At 33.9% G+C, this 8,243-nt stretch overlaps 1 long non-coding RNA gene across 1 annotated transcript; it reads left to right on the top strand.

The window, feature by feature from the left end:
- The first annotated feature begins 3,766 nt into the window (after positions 1-3,766).
- On the top strand, positions 3,767-6,447 carry LOC132759821 (uncharacterized). The gene is made up of 2 exons (XR_009629774.1): positions 3,767-3,900; positions 6,199-6,447. It is a non-coding gene; the product is annotated as an uncharacterized LOC132759821 (long non-coding RNA).
- Positions 6,448-8,243: the final 1,796 nt, after the last annotated feature.

Below are 8,243 nucleotides of genomic sequence, written 5' to 3'. Positions count from 1 at the left end.
CCTGATAATTAACTAGTTAAGTTATTAGGTTTAACTAGTTAGGTATTTTTCGTAACTAGTTAACCTGATAATTCACTAGTTAATTAAGAGGTTAAACTAGTTACTAAAAAACGTAACTAGTTAACCTGATACATAACTAGTTATTAAGAGGTTTAACTAGTTACGGTCAAATACCTAACTAGTTAACCTAATAAATAACAAGTTTAATTAAGAGGTTAACTAGTTACGTTTTTACGTAACTAGTTAACCTCTTAACTAACTATTTATTTTATCAAGGTTAATAGTTACGTAACTAGTTAACCTGATTAATTAACTAGTTAAGTATTAGGTTAACTAGTTTTAGGTATTTTCGTAACTATTAACCTGATAATTAACTAGTTAATTAAGAGGTTAACTAGTTAAGTTTTATTTAACTAGTTAACCTATTTAATTGTACTAGTTAATTATCAGGTTAACTAGTTACGTAACTAGTTAACCTCTTAATATTAAGCTGACAATAAGGGATGGCAGTTTGCAGGCACTAACATGCATTTTTTCCCGTTATGATCTTTTCTTTATTGAAAAAATTAACTAGTTACGTAACTAGTTAACCTGATAATTAACTAGTTAATTAAGAGGTTAACTAGTTACGTAACTAGTTAACCTGATAATTAACTAGTTAATTATCAGGTTATCTGATGGCAGAAATATGCCACCATATATACTCATATAGATAACATCTATAGTTTATGTTTAACTATTAAAAGGTGTTGTTTGAATCAGACTGATTATTTTGATACTGATTACGTAACAGATGTTTTGGAGAAGTGTAATACTTGAGGTTTTAGATGATGTGAATATTTCATGTTTCGTGCACGTCTCGTGGATAACAGTGTTTTTATTAGACGCCGCTTGCAAGCGGCGTCTAGTAGATATGCATTTGTCTATACAGTAATGGGGACAATTTTAGACTTAATTTTGTGTATTTTTTTGTTTTAACAAAGTCACCTTGTTTTTTTAATTTTCTAATAAAAATAGCTTTTATGATGTACAACATGTCACAGAGCTTTAAGGGATTAGAATAAACGTTTAACTGAAGTGATAGTGCCATGTTGCAATATCATATTTTTTTATCATTATCTAAATTTTTTACATAATAAATAATGTGCCAATGAGGCAGTCGATAGTCGATCGTTCTGACACTTAACCGTTGAGAGAGGTGACAACTGAGGCAGTGTCATTCTCTTCATTTCCTTCGCCTCTGTTGAAGTTCGGCTCCGCCTTAAATTGTCATATTAAATTTGATATTTTATGCTCCATATGCTAGCATTTAGTCTTCGTCGTGACAGGGTAGAAGGAACCAGGACAACTTTGATCAATATCACTTGTCGAATCATTTTAATTACAGTTACAAAGCCTAAACCACGCCCACTATCAGAGAAGCGGTTCTCACTCAACCGTTAAGATAGTACAACAAACCGGTTACGTTTTCGGCCTGTTAGGGGAGATCTCTGCAGAACAGTTTGTCCTAAAAAAATTATTCGAACATTATGCAATTAGTACCAATATTTAAATGGGTATATTCTCGGCACATATTGTCTGAAATTTATTTTAAGTATACCAATCATTTCAATTCTATTTGTTATCCAATTTATTTTGAATCGACCAGACGTTTCAGTCTTTGTTGCAACTTACAAACATTCAAGAATTTCAGACCTGGCATCATTTTGTAAATTTATGCATAAGGTTCTACTTTTTCACAAAATATGCAAATTTATTATTGAACAACGAGCACATACCAATAACATGGTAACCACATCGTTTGGCGGCGTCTTTGAACAGCATCAACATTTAACTTGTACCTACTTGCTTAAGAAATCGTGTTGTTGTTGCTGTTGTATGTTTTGTTGTTGCAGCTGATGCTGCATTTAATGCTTCATACCAAGATGAATGAAGTATATCAAACTACCTGCTTTACCATACTTGAAATAGGAATGAAATTAATTGTATTCTTTATTTATTTATTTATTTATTTATCTATTTATTTCTTAAATGCTCCCTGAATATAACACATCTGAGTGAAAAGTATTGTAGCTCTTTTTTATCTTTTGGTCATTTTTCACATTAAAAACTATTATTCTGGAAAAGCGGAGGAAAGGAATGATCTACAATGTTGCACACAAATAACATGTATTGGTTCGGACTCACATAAAATGGTTTATAAACATCGGGAAATATTTCCAGTGTCAGTATGTAAAAATAAACTCAGGGGAGTCCCTTTAAAATGAAAAATGGTTAAAGAGGCTTGTGGAGGTTCAGCCAGTTAAAATATTAATATGCCGCTAATGATCGTTTCAGCTCAAAATGATGAAACAGTTGTGATGACAGGTGGTTCTTTTACAGCCAGTGATGAAAGCCCTGTGACAGCTCAACCTAAGACTGAAAGGTCAAACAGTAAAGCTCAAGGTCGAATGGTAACAACGGCGTCTTTTTGATGACACACTAAGTGAAAGAGACTGGAAAAACAAAACTGTGTTCTTGTGAGGAGGGTAATTCAAACAAGTATGCTAACATATATCTATAACTATTTTTATGCTATTCCTTAAAAGCAACAATTGGCGTAGTTCTCTTTTATTTTCCTGGTAATTTAGTTTGAACTCAAATTGCCTCATTTAGTTTTATAAAAAACTGTCTCATTTTTTTTGCTTTACAATCAATAATATCTCTTCAAGCGAAATAAGTCATATTTATCATTATTCCAAATATTATTAAAACCGTTATATCATAGGCATAAAGTAACCTAAAATGTGTTTTTAATTATGAAATGAATTAAACTGTCATATATAGTACTGAATCCAGCAACTTTACACGGAGATAAAAAGAAATTGCCAGATTTGCGCCGTGTGGGCCGTGTATGACACTCGGTTCGAATTTGTCACACGTGTGAAATATTCGATCGAATATGGCATACCTTCCAGCCAAAAATGGAACGTGAAATGTGCCATATTCGGTTGAATTGAGTTGTTCTATGCTTACCAAAACGTATTTCTCACTTACCAAAATGCGGCTTAAAAATGAAAATACAAACGTATACGTCACATGTGTGTGAGCTTAACCTCAGATGAACAACTACATTCATGTTAAGTTCCATGACCATGCCCCAAGTTCAAAAACTGTTGAAGCTACACGCGACGCAAGTTGACAATTTCTGATTTGAGTCAAGGGCAATAACTCTGGCATTACTGCCCGAATCGACAAGCGAAACCCCAGGTGCACACTAAAATTATGTTGACAATCGTTCATGTAAAATTTCATGACCCTGCCTATATTATTTATGGGGCACTATAGGTTCTGGGACGGACAGACAAGTAAAAAATTTAAATCCCCCATACTGAGTGGGGGAATAAAAAGTCGATGTTTTAATATTTAGGAAATATTTTCGACCAAGCCAGTCGCTATGTCACAGTAGTCATCTTGCTGCTAAAATGATAACAAGGCGACACGGACTGAATGTAGATCACCCCTAATTCATTACCTCAACTTTGAAGAGTATTCGAATAGGCTAGAATCACTGTCAACTGTATTGCAACTGATGCGCGTGGGTTAAAACCCCCAAATGGGCAACTTGGCCCCGCGCCCCCATTAATTATCGACTTTTCGCTCCGCGCCCCCATTTAAACTCGTCAATTCTTGACTTTTCGCTTGGCGGGATCGCGGAACTAAAACACGAATGGCACAAATTAGCTACCATAGATAACTCCTACAATTACATTTAATATTTCAGAATGCAGTTTGTACTGTTGTTGGTATTATCATAAATATATGGCAGCAATACGACTAGGGGAGACGCCATTTATGGGATTCCTACCTTGTGCAACATTTGCATTGAGGGTGAAAGTTAGAACGTTATTTGGAGTTAAGGTTAGACTTTGTATAACTTTTGATTCATTTGATATGTTTTCATCAGACGATCATTTTTGGTGAGCTTAAGTCCTGAGCGCAGTAGGCATGCCTTTAAATGACATTTACGACAGTATTGCTATGTCATAGAGCATAATATTCCCACATCTGATATTTCTAATGGTTTTATTTAAAAGGGATACTGTCAAAATGATAAACCTTACCTACTATATTTAAATGCGTAACATTTCGATATTGTGTACAGTAGTTATTAGTGTAATACAATTTCAGACATTTCAAGTTGATATATAAGTATCCCAAACTCCTCATAGTGATAACCTCTCATGGCAGAAATGTAATCACTGCCTTCACAGACGTCGCATGAGGATGAAAGTCACATGACGTAACGTCGAAATTCAAATGTAAATATCGACCGTTCCATAAAAGATCTAACGTCATTTTTCTCTTTCTGTTTTATTTTTAACTTTTCGCACCTACGTCCGCTATATTTTATCCAAAAAAATATCACAAGTATACAAAACGATGACAAATATATTAAAAAAGCTAAAAAATATAAAATATCAAAATATTGATATTTAAATGTTTGTGATGGCAGAGATCTCTGTACTGGTAAGGGGCGATCACTGCGTAGGATATTAATAAGCATCCTATGGTGGCTGATTTCTGCCATTTCGTGTTTCCGTGTCGGAGAATATCCTGTGTTCCGGATTCCGTATACTGGAACTCTTTATTTTACCAGACTTTGTTTGATAGAAGTTTGGTCGATCATTTGGGTTTACCGTTCTGCACATGCCTACCGGAAAGCGAAACCCGAAACATTGTCGTTATTTCGACTTTCGCGTTTCGGGACGAAATCACGACCAGACGAAAATCTGCCGTATTTTCGTTATTTCGACCTTCACTTTTCAATGCAAAGACACTAAGACACGACAAACAAAGGGCGCGGGCACGAAAGATTTCGCCCTGCCGACACGAAAACTTAAACAATGAAATGTTTGTCCCTTCGCGTGTTCAAGTTTCGTTATTTCGCCTAGAATGTTTAGTGTATTTGTGTCTTCGCCCGAAAGGCGAAAGTCGAAATAACAACAAAGAGCTATGTTTTCGTGTTTTCGCTTTTCGACTTTCGGGGCTCAGAAACGAAAACACGAAATGGCAGAAATCAGCCACCATAATATCTCTTACAACAATTTAATTCATCAAATAAAGTAAATGTCATTTTAAAAAAGTTTACATAGTTACCAGATATCAAAATTCACCAAATAATTGTTTTTAACTTTTATGGCATCTATCATAAAATAATTACTTATTAAAGTACCTAATGCTTACGTCCAAAAGTGTCTTTTTGCCAAACTTTGTGTCCGTCCTTTATGAAGTCACTGAAGAGTGCACATTTAAGATTTTCTCCCTAAGTACAAACCTATGACTGTATTGTAGAAATCAAACTACAGAGGCCCGTTGTATCCAACGAAAATACTAAACTATTCAAAATATTAGCTCTATTTCACGTTATATACAGATTTTATCCAACTCTGTTTTATATTGGATCTTTATAAAATGCAAAAACTTGTCACACTCAATTTTATGAAAACTGAGTCATCGAAAGGTGAAAATAATCGGTATAACTTATTCCTTCTTTGTTTATTCTAAAACATAGAGGCGCATGCATCGAATAAGTGACACATATCTTTATATTCAATATCTTTTCAAGGGAAGCGTCGGGGCCTGGTGGTTAAAGTGTCTGTCTCTTAACACAGGATCATGGGTTCGAGCCCAAACCTGGTGAAAACCATGTTTCTTCATATTCCACCAGTACTGGTCGGTTCCAGGAAGCGGACTCGAAAGTGATTAATATAAGTTGCAAGAACTTGTTTCACAATCTAGCTTAAATTAATTTGTTTAAATAAATGTATCACATATACCGCGGCACAGGAGTGTAATAATACCATTTAATAAAAACGATGTTACACTTGACCATATTACACTAGTGTAATAACACTTTGACGTCACGTCATTTGCGCTATAAACATAACGTTAAAGCGCGGTAATATAAGCGTGACACCATAGGCGCGTCAAAGAAAAATGACTTGTTAACAGTTTACCGTTCTTATTTTACAAATGTTTTATATATGTGATAAATAGAATATTATATTCGTGTAGATTCAATACTAAATTTATTGAACTCGTTGAATAAAACAATATTATGCTCGCCAGAGGCTCGCGTATTATGATTTTATTCAACTCGTTCAATAAATTTAGTATTAAACCTACACTCATTCAATATCCTCTATATCTTTTCAGGGTTCAATTGTTGAAGATTTTCTATCAACTCTGTTTTGTGAACCCTGTGCAATATGTCAGATGTCTAGGGAGTTGGACGACGTGGGACTATAAACAAATATATAAAATAATGTGAATTATAACGTTTTAATAAATTAAGCCGCTTATAGCGTTGTAAATAATTTCATAATTTTATGTGTACATGTGTGTCTTTTTTTATTATATAAATGGTAATGAATGGAATAATTGTGAAATAAAAAAATAAACTAGTATAGCGTTTTAAATTGTTGTAATAGACGGTATTCGTACGTTTTTAAAAATATGTCATTTTATTATGTTTTTACTTTTAATTACAAAGACAGCTGAAAAAATGGTTTTAATATGCATTTGTACTATTATATCTAGGGCAAAATATACTTATATTTAACACAGGTGCAACATGTAATGTTTTGGGACAGGAAATTCAAAAATATACGTTGTATTATTATGAAACAAGACAAAAGTGTTATTTGCTCTTGACAATTAGAATATAACGTGTTCTATAATCAGATCAAAATTGTACATTAATCGTGTCTTTGATTTATGTACATAATAAAACAATCATTTTATTTTGTAAATATTGACTTAAATTATAAAAGCATTCATTGATTGGTTGCAAAAGACCAGTTGGTTGCGAGTAGAACAATTTTGCGATTTGTGAGCCCACCCCCTCCCCCCTTCTGCAATCGATTGCTGCACCGTATCTCATAGAAAATTATGTCTATAAAAAGAAACAAAAAAGAAGATATTATCTTGGTGCGTTGCATTAAAACTGACATTTATATATCTACAAGTTAACGGGTGTGATAAAAGGGATATTTACATGTGTCAAGAAAAACACTACAACCGCTATGTTATAGTTGCATCACGGAAACTTCAAATACTTCTATGCATATCCAATGACTGTAAAAATATGTTGATGTTTTTAGACTCGTTTTATGTGGGACAGTAGCTTAAACTCTTTTAAGCATAGTTCATTATTTCGGAACTGTTGTAAATATAACATGGATCAGTACACTTCGAAAATGTAAGTCATGTGTGTATGGATAGTAAAATAATACTAATTGATCATATTCTTTGCACGATACTTTGTAGTGAAGTCGTTGCGAGCTATTCTGGTGCTGGTTCAACTCCCAGCATTACATTTCAAAAAATAAAATATTTTTTTAATGAACGGGTACTTCGTGTTTTTGTCATACATATAAATTACACATCTCATGTGTTTTCGTGTCGGAGAATATCCTGTGTTCCGGATTCCGTATACTGGAACTCTTTATTTTACCAGACTATGTTTCATTGAAGTTTGGTCGATCATTTGTGTTTACCGTTCTGCGCATGCCTACAGGAAAGCGAAACCAGAAACATTGTCGTTATTTTGACTTTCGCGTTTCGGGACGAAATCACGACAACACGAAAATCTGCCGTATTTTCGTTATTTCGACTTTCATGTTTCAAGGCAAAGACACGAAGACACGACAAACAAAGGGCGCGGACACGAAAGATTTCGCCGCGCCGACACGAAAACTTAAACAATGAAATGTTCGTCCCTTCGCGTGTTAAAGTCTCGTTATTTCGCCTAGAATGTTTAGTGTTTTCGTGTCTTCGCCCGAAAGGCGAAAGTCGAAATAACAACAAATAGTTATGTTTTCGTGTCTTCGCTTTTCGACTTTCGGAGCTGAGACACAAAAACACGAAATGGCATAAATCAGCCACCTTATATTTCTTACAACAATTTAATTCATCAAATAAAGTAAATGTCATTTTAAAAACTTTACTTAGTGACCAGATATCAAAATTCACCAAATAATTGTTTTTAACTTATCATAAATAATTACTTATTCAAGTACCTATTGCTTACGTCCAAAAATGTATATTCGCCGACTTTTGTGTCCGTCCTTTATGAAGTCACTGAAGAGTGCACATTTAAAATTTTCTCCCTTAGTACAAACCTATGACATTGTATTGTAGAAATCAAGCTACAGAAGCCCGTTGTATCCAACGAAAATACTAAACTATTCAAAATATTA

Source organism: Ruditapes philippinarum, unplaced genomic scaffold (genome assembly GCF_026571515.1).
Source record: "Ruditapes philippinarum isolate M1 unplaced genomic scaffold, ASM2657151v2 ctg18378_1_1_1_1, whole genome shotgun sequence".
Lineage (NCBI taxonomy): Eukaryota > Metazoa > Mollusca > Bivalvia > Venerida > Veneridae > Ruditapes > Ruditapes philippinarum.
This window is presented reverse-complemented; position numbering and strand designations above follow the sequence as displayed.